This window comes from Rattus norvegicus, chromosome 18 (assembly GCF_021556685.1).
Source record: "Rattus norvegicus strain SHRSP/BbbUtx chromosome 18, alternate assembly SHRSP_T2T, whole genome shotgun sequence".
Lineage (NCBI taxonomy): Eukaryota > Metazoa > Chordata > Mammalia > Rodentia > Muridae > Rattus > Rattus norvegicus.
In genome coordinates, this window is record NC_141551.1 from 47,949,624 (window position 1) to 47,963,747 (window position 14,124).

Here is a 14,124-nt window from a genome sequence, read left to right on the forward strand (position 1 = left end):
TAGTAGCTATCAAACAGCTCTTGGCTATTTGGAAACTATGGGCAGCCATTCTTTGGTTTTCAACCTGCTCCAGTTAACCACAAGTGTTCTGTTTACCATTTTGTGTCACCTCATAGCCAAAACACCAGCCCATAAGACAAAATGCGAGAACGTAAAAGGAGTTTGTCATGATATAGCGGGCTCTTCATCTAAATGCAGTTTTGTGTGTAGTTTGGAACAACACTACCAAGTCAGTCTTAATGTCCATATCAAAACAAATTCTTGTCAACCAATACAGTGTTCTAATTGTAGCATAAATGTCCATGACCAAAGACTTCAACTGAAATTCAACCAGAAGCTTGCCTCATCTCCTCTGTGTCTCCTTTCATGCACGCTCAGTGTTGGATCATCTCCATTATTCCAGAAGAGGATTTGAGCTCTCTATTCTGATGGACCTTGAACTATATGCTCTAAGTTAGTCATTCAGCTGTAGTAATCCGTCAAAAAGTTGAGTTGAATCCCTCTAGAGCAGCAGTTCTCACCCTTCCTACTGCTGCAACTCAATATAGTTCCTCATGTTGTGACCCCCAATCGTAAAATGTATTTTTGTTGCTACTGAATAACTAATTTGCTACTGTTTTGAGTCATAATGTAAATATTTTTGGAGGTAGAGGTTTGGCACATGGGTCATGAGCTACAGGTCAAAAACCACTGCTCTAGAGCAACCCCATCACCTGTCCTGTTACAGGTAAGCCAGGTATACACTCTTAGAAAATGGCTGGACTTCGCTAGGTCCGTTTTTTTTTTTTTTTTTTTTTTTTTTTTACACTGTCTACCTCACTTCTCTAACAGACTCAAGAAAAGTTCATTTTTCAATGTATCCAGTTCATATCTTTCAACAACAATCTTCTCAGCTTCCTGTGTTCTATGTCCTAGTTTCACTGTGGCAATATCATTTATGCTATAGATATACTTTGTATATGATCAAGTTCATAACTCATTACAACTCTGCTTTATCCCTTGCTTAAGAAAGCCTACCCAGGGTAGAGGAAAAAAATCTGTCCTAAGCTTTGAGCATCCCTGCCATCTTGTTGAGCATACCAAGACCTATTTATTAGCTTTACAGCTTGTTCATTTCTCAAGCTGTTTTTCTGCTGACCAATCACAAGATTGGGTAACTTTAGCACAAAGTGTTCCCCTTCCTTATTAACAATCACTGTATGTGAAGAGTCTACAGTGGCTCATTTGCGTTTCCTCTACAGGACTTTGGACAATATAGGCATAAAGAAAAGGTCAACCATTAGGTTTGGGTTACTCAAACTTTGCACATTCCCAACATTTGCCTATCTTCTGGACTGGACCTTTTGGGAAACAAGGTCTGAACTAACATTCCTGCCTGAAAAGAACTGTTTGTATATGTATGAACCTGGGCCATAGAATACTTCTTTGGTCAGATAGTGTGTTTAACAAAGTAATTTATAAATCTGTGTGGCCTTTTCTAAACAGAGGCTGTGTACCAAACTTCATCAATCATGAAAATATTGTGTGTGTGTGTGTGTGTGTGTGTGTGTGTGTGTGTGTGTGTGTGTGTGTGTGTGTGTGTAAAACTGACCCAATAAAAACCCAAGACACCAACATGCCAGTGAGCTTGCCTGGTTGGAAACATCCCATGGACTGTAATATATCATTGCAAGGAGAATGAGCAAACCCTGAGAAAATCCTATTTAGGACCTGCCTCATTGGTTCCTAGCAGATGATTAACTTACACTATAAGTTGACAATGTGATCAATGAGTTATTACTAGAAGTATGGTTTGTGTTTAACATTGCTTTTTCTAAGAGATGAAGGCATGAGTTGCTGAGATCAGGTTGGCAGTTTGCACCTGTGTGATAGATTCTCCATTAAGAAGAAGGGAGGGAGGGAGAGAAGGAAAAGGAAGGAAGGAAGGAAGGAAGGAAGGAAGGAAGGAAGGAAGGAAGGAAGGAAAGACAGACGGCTAGCTGGCTCTGCTCATGGGAATTCAGAGGAACTTCTCAGACTTCTGACATTATCATCTGTTGTGATGTCATTATGTAGAATGTCTATCCATGACTCCACTAAGAAAAGAGGCCTACAAGATGCACCTGTTGTCTCTTGAATGTCAAGCCATGCCTCTTCTCCCTGTGCTAATTTTAAACTGTGTCCTATTGTAATAATAACAAGAAGACGATGATGATGACAATGATGTAAATAAATCACCAAACATTCAACAAGTACAACAAATTTTTCTGAGTCGTTTGAGTCTAGTGAAACATTGAGATTCGGGGTAGTCTTCAAGATCAAAATCTCCTGGGGAACTGGCATAGGCATCATATTCATGCTGTGTGTCTTGTTTTTACTGTGAGTAATAAAATTACTTGGTTCTGATCCAGCATCTCATTCCTCCACTCAGCCATGAAAATTCTCATGCCCTGTAAAGTTTATGATATCCCCAAATAACCCTGCGGTCCCTCCAATACTTTAATAGCTTCATGTTGAAATGTGTACTCTTAATCCATCTGGAGTTTATCCCTCTGTGTCTGGCAGATTAGCAAGCTACTTAAACCAATTATTATAGTATTAACTAATTGACATTTCTTAGTTTTCTCATTTTCTCTCTCTCTCTCTCTCTCTCTCTCTCTCTCTCTCTCTCTCTCTCTGTGTGTGTGTGTGTGTGTGTGTGTATTTGAGAGAAAGAGAGAGAAAGAGAGAGAGGCGTCATTTGTTTTATTGTTTCGTTGCTTTGGTTTTTAAGACAGGATCTCACCTTCAAGCTATTCTCAAAAGCACACCAATTCACCTGCCTCAGTCTCCCTATGGCTAACCTCTCTTGAATTAGATTTGAGTCAAAGAACTTATGAATTACATGGGTGGAGGGGAAACCAGGAAAAGGGATAACATTTAAAATGTAGATTAAAAAAAAACCATTTAAAAATGGAAGAAAAAAAAAGAATTGCCTAAGTCATGAACAGAATAAGGAAGAAAGTTGTGTCAGTCGCTTCAGTCCTTGCCCACAAAACTTAGCTTCTTTGTCCCACAGGTGGATGATCCCTCCCCCACCTTTCCTATGAAGGAACAACTGTTAGCAGAAAAAAAAAAGAGAGAGGATTTTTTCTGTGTAAATTACAGAGACTTGAGTGTTCATCAAAGTGAGTGTCAAGTGAAAGAGAAGTTGGATTAAAAGACCCATGTTGAATATTCTATTGCAGAATTTGGTGCTGGAAAAGGGTGTTCATTTAAGGAAGAAGGGAGGCTTCAAATTACCTGCACAGTCAGATGAGATCTACTCTGCAGGTCTGAAGAACAGGAGTTTTTTTTTTTTTTTTTAATGTTATATGGCAATTATTAAAGGAGTTGTTCACAATTACTTGCACATTGGACCTATGCCTATGACCCCTTGTCTCAGGGTAAAGGTAGAAACTAAGAGTGTTTAGTGAATGTTATTATCTGTTTTTATCAAAGAAATGGAGTTTGAAAGAGACAGATGAACCATGTTAACAATTTTCTAGTTTGCAGATAAGACAAGAGCAAAAAGGAAAGAAAATTCTATATTTTTAGTTCCAAAGTTTAATTGAGAGTTAGGGCTCCATCATAGATAATAGAAAAGGAATAGGATTACCTCCTAAATATGTCAGCCTTGAAATACAGAGACAAAGGGAGAAACCAATTAGCAGACATGAAAACTGGAATTAGGAAAGAACCTTGGGAGGGTACTATTTGCAAAAATAATCAACCACATATCTTTGTACTGAATTATTTGTAATGCCAAAAAACATTGCAAGAGTTAATTTTAGCAGCATTTGAATTGCCTGTTAGGAAAAATATGCCCAGGCCACAGTAGTTATTTAAGGAAGAAGTATGTGACAAAAGATTGTGTAGTCCCCAAAGGGTAGAATCCCCATCATAACCTTCAAGTGCAAAAAAGACCCTCCAAGAGGATGAAGGCAATAGTGGAAGGTCATCCAAGAGGACCACAAAGAGGAACAAAGTACTATTTTTTTTCCCTAAAAGCAAAATGAAGTCAAAGAAACGCCCTCACTTCAGAGCAGAAGATTTCAAAATGCCCACTTAGTAGGTATGGCTACCTCAGATGTGAGCCTTCTCTTGTGTCATTTCTTTACTAGTTGGCAGTTATTATTAAAAACAAAGAAACAAACAAACAGAAAGACAACAGCAACAATAAACACAATCCTTCCGTGCTCACTCTAGTACACTGGGCTACTGGCAATCGCCACTGTAAGCTGTGTTTGGGCAAGGGTCACTGCTCCCCCAGGAACCTTCCCCAGAGCTGATAGCATCACTTATGACTCACAGGACACCCACTTAGAGCTGTGCTGAGTAACAGGATGGGATTTTGGACTGGCTCCCATGAAGAAGGAAGGAATCATTGTATTCTAAGCGTGGTAGGATTTTTAATAACAAAACATTCTTAATAGTCTATGGATGACCATTGGCTAAATGGTCATTGACTATTTCCACCCCATCTTGGCACTTGGTTGAATTGCATTCCCCAGCTTCTTGAAGGTAGGCAAATGGTAACCAATGGAATATGGACAAAAAAATGACTATGCAGCTTTTACCTGTGCCTCTGAACATCAGAGGACCCCTTTCCTGTTTCCATTAGATATTGCTGTCCTGGGTCTAGCAGTCTTGCAAGACAGACTTTAAAGTTGGTGAGGTTCTGTTAGGGTCTCTTGTTAACATGGGAAAGGTCCTCCCAACCATATCCAGCTGCCCCCTGATCTTCATTCACATAAGCAGAAAAGAAGTGGTTGATTTAGTCACTGGGGATATTTGTCACTGTAGCTATGTTTTACCACAAGTTCAATGTATAGTTCAGACTTTTTTCAAATGTGAATGTTTGAAGGCTACTGTTGGCTAACTGGGTCATTCCTTCACTGATAATTTGAAGTATCATCATATAATCATGGTAATATTCCTAGCTGGTTTCTGTCTCTCTGTCTACCTCACCCTGTGTTGTGTTTGTCTCTGTGTTCCCCCCCACCTCTCTCTCTCTCTCTTTGTGTGTGTGTGTGTGTGTGTGTGTGTGTGTGTGTGTGTGTGTGCACTCACATGGATGCATGCCCATCTCTTTATACCATGGGAAATCACAGCTCTAAATTTCATTTAAAAAGCAATATCCTGGCTTACCCACTAGATTAGATGTGAAGAAGTGTCTGATAGAAGCACCTTAAAGCAGGGAGGATTTGGCACGTGGTTTGAATGTACAATCCACCATGGTGGGGAAGCCACAGAAGCAATGTGAGGTGGCTGATGACTGCTGTTTGCAGTCAGAAGACAGTAGTTCAGTTGTAAGCTTGTCTCTCTTCACTTCCCCTACAGTGCCAGTCATGGGCAGAGCTGCCCACATTCAGGGTGGGTCGTTCCTCCTCATTTAAATCTCTCTCTGGAAATCCCCTCCTAGAAACACTCATTAGTGTCTTTTCATAGTAGTTCTAAATCCTTTAAAGTTCGTGATGAAAATTAAAGTACCATACCCATAAATCTTTTTATATATCCATTCCCTTATGTACACAAATACCTTTTTATGAGTAAATTTTAAAGTCCACTTGCAAAGTTTTATTTTTAAAAATATACTAGCATGTAACTCTTGTTATTCTTAGAGATTATTAATAACCTGGGGAGCAGCTGCATTTCAAGCATGTTCTGTAATTAATTGCATAAAAACTGAGCCTTCTGTGAAAAATTATAGAACGGAGGAACAAATATTATGTGTGAAGACACGTTCAGTAGCTGGAGTATGATGTCATCCTGCAGAAATCAAGCAGCCTTAAGCCGGACACTGGAATGTTGTTTGTCCTTGGAACATGTGTTTCTCTTCACGAGTAAACTTGTTTTGAAAGAAAGTCATTCTCCATGTTGTTTTCAGGGTAAAATTAAAAGGATGTTTTTCAGTGAAGACAGCCAAAACTTAGAGGGTCAATGAAGGGATGCGGGTTATTCGTATTTATTTTTTAAACTAAACATAGTATGAATATTCCACAGCGGGTTTCGCTCCCTCTGTCATAAACAGAAGTTCATAGCCTCGTGCACGCTAGCAAACAACCAGCTAGGTCATCTCCAAAGGTAAGTGCGAGGTAAAGCACATTTCTTTTGTTTTTATTTTACCATGGGTATCACTCATGATGAAGGACAGGCACTCAGTCCTGTCTCAGTTAGGGTTTCTGCTGCTGTGTTAAAACACCATGACCAAACATAAATTGGGGTTGGGTCAGTGTACTTCATTTTACAGCTTGCAGTCCATCATCCAGAGAAGTCAGGGAAGGCACTCAAGGGAGGAACCTGGAAGCAAGAACCGAAACAAAAGCCATGGAGGATCGCATCTTGCTGGCCTGTACCCCATGGCTTTCTCTGGGGTTTCCTGGATCACCTCTCCAGGGGCGACACTGCCCCCAGTGAGCTGGGTCCTTTCCCATCCATCAGCAGTCAAGAAAATACACCACAGCTTGCCCACAGACCAATCCGGTGGGGGCATTTTCTCATCTACGGTTCCCTCTTCCCAAAAGACTCTAGCTTGTGTCAAGTTGACTCAAAACTAACTGGCACAAGCCTGTTAACTCTTAAACTCAAGCACTGCCATCTCATGATCAGTATGCCTCTCATCTCTTCAATGCTGGACTTAGGAATTGGATAGCTATGATTCCCTCAGTCTTGAAGCCCTCCCTTCAATGGCCAATTGGTTATTCTTATTCCAATCACCTGCTTATGTATTTCCAACACCTTCCTCCAGAAACTTTGTGAGTACAAAGAATTTTTCTTTTGCGCTGTAGCCCACCTTTGAAGAGTGTTTGGTATATGATAGGTACTCAGTTAAACACTTTTTTTTTCTTTTTGATAAATGTTTTCATTCTATCAGTTGGGATTGAATAGCTGTATCTGTGAATTAGGAGTTATTAAAATAAGCAATGAGAGAGAAGGTGGATTGGCACTAGATAACAGCTGCGGAAAATAACAATCGAAGAGCAAGTGTGGCATGAAGGATTGCTGGGGAAAGTTAGTCGTGCAGGGAGCACCCAGCAAAGCTGAGCAGTAGGAAGAGGATGGTAGCATGGTGACCGATCCACCTCAGGAAACCATTTCAAGTCTGCCATCTATAAAATGGAAGTGGTCAGGATGACCACTTGTTTTCATTTCTGTAAGCCGTGTCGTTTTAGTTATTTGTGTTCTTGAACTTTATTATTGTTAGTCCATAAGAGTTTTTATGCTGAAAGGCTTAACCCTTTGCTTACCATGATTCACTGTGGACTCTCCTGTTTTTTTGTTTTGTTTTTTTTGTTGTTGTTGTTGTTGTTCATGTTGTATATTAGTTTAATTTTTTAACTCGTAATTGGTTGTTCTTGGTGTATAGAAAAAGCTTTGAAATTCTGCAGATGCATAGTTTTTTCACACAGTTTACACAGCTCTCACTTTTTAATATTTATTCAGTTATTACTATGTTTTTATTTGATTATTTTATTTACATCTCAAATGTTATCCCCCTTCCTGGTTTTCCCTCTTCAAACTCTCTATCCCATCTCCTCTCTCCATACCTCTATGAGGGCACTCCCCCACCTACCCACCCACTCCCTCCTCATTTCATTCCCATATGCTGGGGCATCAAGCCTCCACAGGACCAAGGGCCTCCCCTCCCACTGATGCCAGATAAGTCAATCCTCTGCTACATATGCAGCTGGAGCCATGGGTCTTCTCTTTGTTGGTGGTTTAGTCCCTGGGAGCTTTGGGGGATCCAGTTAGTTGATATTGTTGTTCTTATGGGGTTTTAAACCCCTTCAGCTCATTCAATCCTTCCTCTGACTCCTCCATTGGGATCTCTGTGCTCAGTCTGATGGTTGTCTGTGAGCATCTGTATTGGTCAGGTGCTGGCGGAGCCTCTCAGGGGACAGCTATACCAGACTTCTGTCAGCAAGTGCTTTTTGGCACCAGCAATTGTGTCTTGGTTTGGTGTCTGCAGATGGGTTGGATCCCTAGGTGGGGCAGTCTCTGGATGACCTTTCCTTCAGTCTCTGTTCCACTCTTTCTCCCTGCATTTCCTTTAGACAGGAACAATTCTAGGTTAGAATTTTTGAGATGGGTAAGTGGCCCCACCCCTCAGCCAGGAGCCATGCCTATCCGCTGAATATGTTAAGATTAAGAATTATAGCATCTGAGAGACCTCACCGCCTGATCAAGTGGGCACTCCTGAGGCTGCAGAGCGGAGGAGACCACCAACACTGCCCACCCCTGCCCACATCCCTGGCCCAAGAGGCAACTGTATAAGGCCTCTGGGTTCCCATAGGGGAGGGCCCGGGAGCGGCAGGACCCCTGCGCCTGAGACACTGCCGGAACCTGAAGGAAACAGACCGGATAAACAGTTCTCTGCACCCAAATCCCGTGGGAGGGAGAGCTGAACCTTCAGAGAGGCGGACACGCCTGGGAAACCAGAAGAGACTGCACTCTGTGCACATCCAGGCGCCAGAGGAAAACACCAAACGCCATCTGGAACCCTGGTGCACGGAGGCTCCTGGAAAGAGCGGCGCAGATCTTCCCGGTTGCTGCCACAGCGGAGAGGACTTAGGCAGTACCCCACGAGCAAACTTGAGCCTTGGAACTGCAGGTAGGACCAACTTTTCCCCTGCAAGAAACCTGCCTGGTGAACTCAGGACACACAGAGGCAAAATTCCTCTAAGGCCGGGCACTTCCTGTGTTTACCGGAAGTCCCACACCGGCGGATCCCGGACCGCAGCAGCTCTCTGCTCCCAAACCCCGTGGGAGAGAGACCTCACCGCCTGATCAGGTGGGCACTCCTGAGGCTGCAGAGCGGAGGAGACCACCAACACTGCCCACCCCTGCCCACATCCCTGGCCCAAGAGGCAACTGTATAAGGCCTCTGGGTTCCCATAGGGGAGGGCCCGGGAGCGGCAGGACCCCTGCGCCTGAGACACTGCCGGAACCTGAAGGAAACAGACCGGATAAACAGTTCTCTGCACCCAAATCCCGTGGGAGGGAGAGCTGAACCTTCAGACAGGCGGACACGCCTGGGAAACCAGAAGAGACTGCACTCTGTGCACATCCAGGCGCCAGAGGAAAACACAAAACGTCATCTGAAACCCTGGTGCACGGAGGCTCCCGGAAGGAGCGGCACAGATTTTCCCGGTTGCTGCCACAGCGGAGAGGACTTAGGCAGTACCCCACGAGCAAACTTGAGCCTTGGAACCACAGGTAGGACCAACTTTTCCCCTGCAAGAAACCTGCCTGGTGAACTCAAGACACAGGCCCACAGGAACAGCTGAAGACCTGTAGAGAGGAAAAACTACACGCCCGAAAGCAGAACACTCTGTCCCCATAACTGGCTGAAAGAAAACAGGAAAACAGGTCTACAGCACTCCTACACACAGGTTATAGGACAGTCTAGCCACTGTCAGAAATAGCAGAACAAAGTAACACTAGAGATAATCTGATGGCGAGAGGCAAGCGCAGGAACCCAAGCAACAGAAACCAAGACTACATGGCATCATCGGAGCCCAATTCTCCCACCAAAGCAAAAACGGAATATCCAAACACACCAGAAAAGCAAGACCTAGTTTCAAAATCATATTTGATCATGATGCTGGAGGACTTCAAGAAAGACATAAAGAACTCCCTTAGAGAACAAGTAGAAGCCTACAGAGAGGAATCGCAAAAATCCCTGAAAGAATTCCAGGAAAACACAATCAAACAGTTGAAGGAACTAAAAATGGAAATAGAAGCAATCAAGAAAGAACACATGGAAACAACCCTGGACATAGAAAATCAAAAGAAAAGACAAGGAGCTGTAGATACAAGCTTCACCAACAGAATTCAAGAGATGGAAGAGAGAATCTCGGGAGCAGAAGATTCCATAGAAATCATTGACTCAACTGTCAAAGATAATGTAAAGCGGAAAAAGCTACTGGTCCAAAACATACAGGAAATCCAGGACTCAATGAGAAGATCAAACCTAAGGATAATAGGTATAGAAGAGAGTGAAGACTCCCAGCTCAAAGGACCAGTAAATATCTTCAACAAAATCATAGAAGAAAACTTCCCTAACCTAAAAAAAGAGATACCCATAGGCATACAAGAAGCCTACAGAACCCCAAATAATTGGACCAGAAAAGAAACACCTCCCGTCACATAATTGTCAAAACACCAAACGCACAAAATAAAGAAAGAATATTAAAAGCAGTAAGGGAAAAAGGTCAAGTAACATATAAAGGCAGACCTATCAGAATCACACCAGACGTTTCGCCAGAAATTATGAAGGCCAGAAGATCCTGGACAGATGTCATACAGACCCTAAGAGAACACAAATGCCAGCCCAGGTTACTGTATCCTGCAAAACTCTCAATTAACATAGATGGAGAAACCAAGATATTCCATGACAAAACCAAATTTACACAATATCTTTCTACAAGTCCAGCACTACAAAGGATAATAAAGGGTAAAGCCCAACATAAGGAGGCAAGCTATACCCTAGAAGCAAGAAACTAATCATCTTGGCAACAAAACAAAGAGAATGAAAGCACACAAACATAACCTCACTTCCAAATATGAATATAACGGGAAGCAATAATCACTATTCCTTAATATCTCTCAATATCAATGGCCTCAACTCCCCAATAAAAAGACACAGATTAACAAACTGGATACGCAACGAGGACCCTGCATTCTGCTGCCTACAGGAAACACACCTCAGAGACAAAGACAGACATTACCTCAGAGTGAAAGGCTGGAAAACAATTTTCCAAGCAAATGGTCAGAAGAAGCAAGCTGGAGTAGCCATTCTAATATCAAATAAAATCAATTTTCAACTAAAAGTCATCAAAAAAGATAAGGAAGGACACTTCATATTCATCAAAGGAAAAATCCACCAAGATGAACTCTCAATCCTAAATATCTATGCCCCAAATACAAGGGCACCTACATATGTAAAAGAAACCTTACTAAAGCTCAAAACACACATTGCACCTCACACAATAATAGTGGGAGATTTCAACACCCCACTCTCATCAATGGACAGATCATGGAAACAGAAATTAAACAGAGATGTAGACAGACTAAGAGAAGTCATGAGCCAAATGGACTTAACGGATATTTATAGAACATTCTATCCTAAAGCAAAAGGATATACCTTCTTCTCAGCTCCTCATGGTACTTTCTCCAAAATTGACCATATAATTGGTCAAAAAACGGGCCTCAACAGGTACAGAAAGATAGAAATAATCCCATGCGTGCTATCGGACCACCACGGCCTAAAACTGGTCTTCAATAACAATAAGGGAAGAATGCCCACATATACGTGGAAATTGAACAATGCTCTACTCAATGATAACCTGGTCAAGGAAGAAATAAAGAAAGAAATTAAAAACTTTTTAGAATTTAATGAAAATGAAGGTACAACATACCCAAACTTATGGGACACAATGAAAGCTGTGCTAAGAGGAAAACTCATAGCGCTGAGTGCCTGCAGAAAGAAACAGGAAAGAGCATATGTCAGCAGCTTGACAGCACACCTAAAAGCTCTAGAACAAAAAGAAGCAAATACACCCAGGAGGAGTAGAAGGCAGGAAATAATCAAACTCAGAGCTGAACTCAACCAAGTAGAAACAAAAAGGACCATAGAAAGAATCAACAGAACCAAAAGTTGGTTCTTTGAGAAAATCAACAAGATAGATAAACCCTTAGCCAGACTAACGAGAGGACACAGAGAGTGCATCCAAATTAACAAAATCAGAAATGAAAAGGGAGACATAACTACAGATTCAGAGGAAATTCAAAAAATCATCAGATCTTACTATAAAAACCTATATTCAACAAAACTTGAAAATCTTCAGGAAATGGACAATTTCCTAGACAGATACCAGGTATCGAAGTTAAATCAGGAACAGATAAACCAGTTAAACAACCCCATAACTCCTAAGGAAATAGAAGCAGCCATTAAAGGTCTCCCAACCAAAAAGAGCCCAGGTCCAGACGGGTTTAGTGCAGAATTCTATCAAACCTTCATAGAAGACCTTATACCAATATTATCCAAACTATTCCACAAAATTGAAACAGATGGAGCCCTACCGAATTCCTTCTATGAAGCCACAATTACTCTTATACCTAAACCACACAAAGACCCAACAAAGAAAGAGAACTTCAGACCAATTTCCCTTATGAATATCGACGCAAAAATACTCAATAAAATTCTGGCAAACCGAATTCAAGAGCACATCAAAACAATCATCCACCATGATCAAGTAGGCTTCATCCCAGGCATGCAGGGATGGTTTAATATAAGGAAAACCATCAACGTGATCCATCATAGAAACAAACTGAAAGAACAGAACCACATGATCATTTCATTAGATGCTGAGAAAGCATTTGACAAAATTCAACACCCCTTCATGATAAAAGTCCTGGAAAGAATAGGTATTCAAGGCCCATACCTAAACATAGTAAAAGCCATATACAGCAAACCAGTTGCTAAAATTAAACTAAATGGAGAGAAACTTGAAGCAATCCCACTAAAATCAGGGACTAGACAAGGCTGCCCACTCTCTCCCTACTTATTCAATATAGTTCTTGAAGTTCTAGCCAGAGCAATCAGACAACAAAAGGAGATCAAGGGGATACAGATCGGAAAAGAAGAGGTCAAAATATCACTGTTTGCAGACGACATGATAGTATATTTAAGTGATCCCAAAAGTTCCACCAGAGAACTACTAAAGCTGATAAACAACTTCAGCAAAGTGGCTGGGTATAAAATTAACTCAAATAAATCAGTTGCCTTCCTCTATACAAAAGAGAAACAAGCCGAGAAAGAAATTAGGGAAACGACACCCTTCATAATAGACCCAAATAATATAAAGTACCTCGGTGTGACTTTAACCAAGCAAGTAAAAGATCTGTACAATAAGAACTTCAAGACACTGAGGAAAGAAATTGAAGAAGACCTCAGAAGATGGAAAGATCTCCCATGCTCATGGATTGGCAGGATTAATATAGTAAAAATGGCCATTTTACCAAAAGCAATCTACAGATTCAATGAACTCCCCATCAAAATACCAATCCAATTCTTCAAAGAGTTAGACAGAACAATTTGCAAATTCATCTGGAATAACAAAAAACCCAGGATAGCTAAAGCTATCCTCAACAATAAGAGGAATTCAGGGGGAATCACTATCCCTGAACTCAAGCAGTATTACAGAGCAATAGTGGTAAAAACTGCATGGTATTGGTACAGAGACAGACAGATAGACCAATGGAATAGAATTGAAGACCCAGAAATGAACCCACACACCTATGGTCACTTGATTTTTGACAAAGGAGCCAAAACCATCCAATGGAAAAAAGATAGCATTTTCAGCAAATGGTGCTGGTTCAACTGGAGGGCAACATGTAGAAGAATGCAGATCGATCCATGCTTATCACCCTGTACAAAGCTTAAGTCCAAGTGGATCAAGGACCTCCACATCAAACCAGACACACTCAAACTAATAGAAGAAAAACTAGGGAAGCATCTGGAACACATGGGCACTGGAAAAAAATTTCCTGAACAAAACACCAATGGCTTATGCTCTAAGATCAAGAATCGACAAATGGGATCTCATAAAACTGCAAAGCTTCTGTAAGGCAAAGGACACTGTGGTTAGGACAAAACGACAACCAACAGATTGGGAAAAGATCTTTACCAATCCTATAACAGATAGAGGCCTTATATCCAAAATATACAAAGAACTCAAGAAGTTAGACCGCAGGGAAACAAATAACCCTATTAAAAAATGGGGTTCAGAGCTGAACAAAGAATTCACAGCTGAGGAATGCGGAATGGCTGAGAAACACCTAAAGAAATGTTCAACATCTTTAGTCATAAGGGAAATGCAAATCAAAACAACCCTGAGATTTCACCTCACACCAGTGAGAATGGCTAAGATCAAAAACTCAGGTGACAGCAGATGCTGGCGAGGATGTGGAGAAAGAGGAACACTCCTCCATTGTTGGTGGGATTGCAGACTGGTAAAACCATTCTGGAAATCAGTCTGGAGGTTCCTCAGAAAATTGGACATTGAACTGCCTGAGGATCCAGCCATACCTCTCTTGGGCATATACCCAAAAGATGCCTCA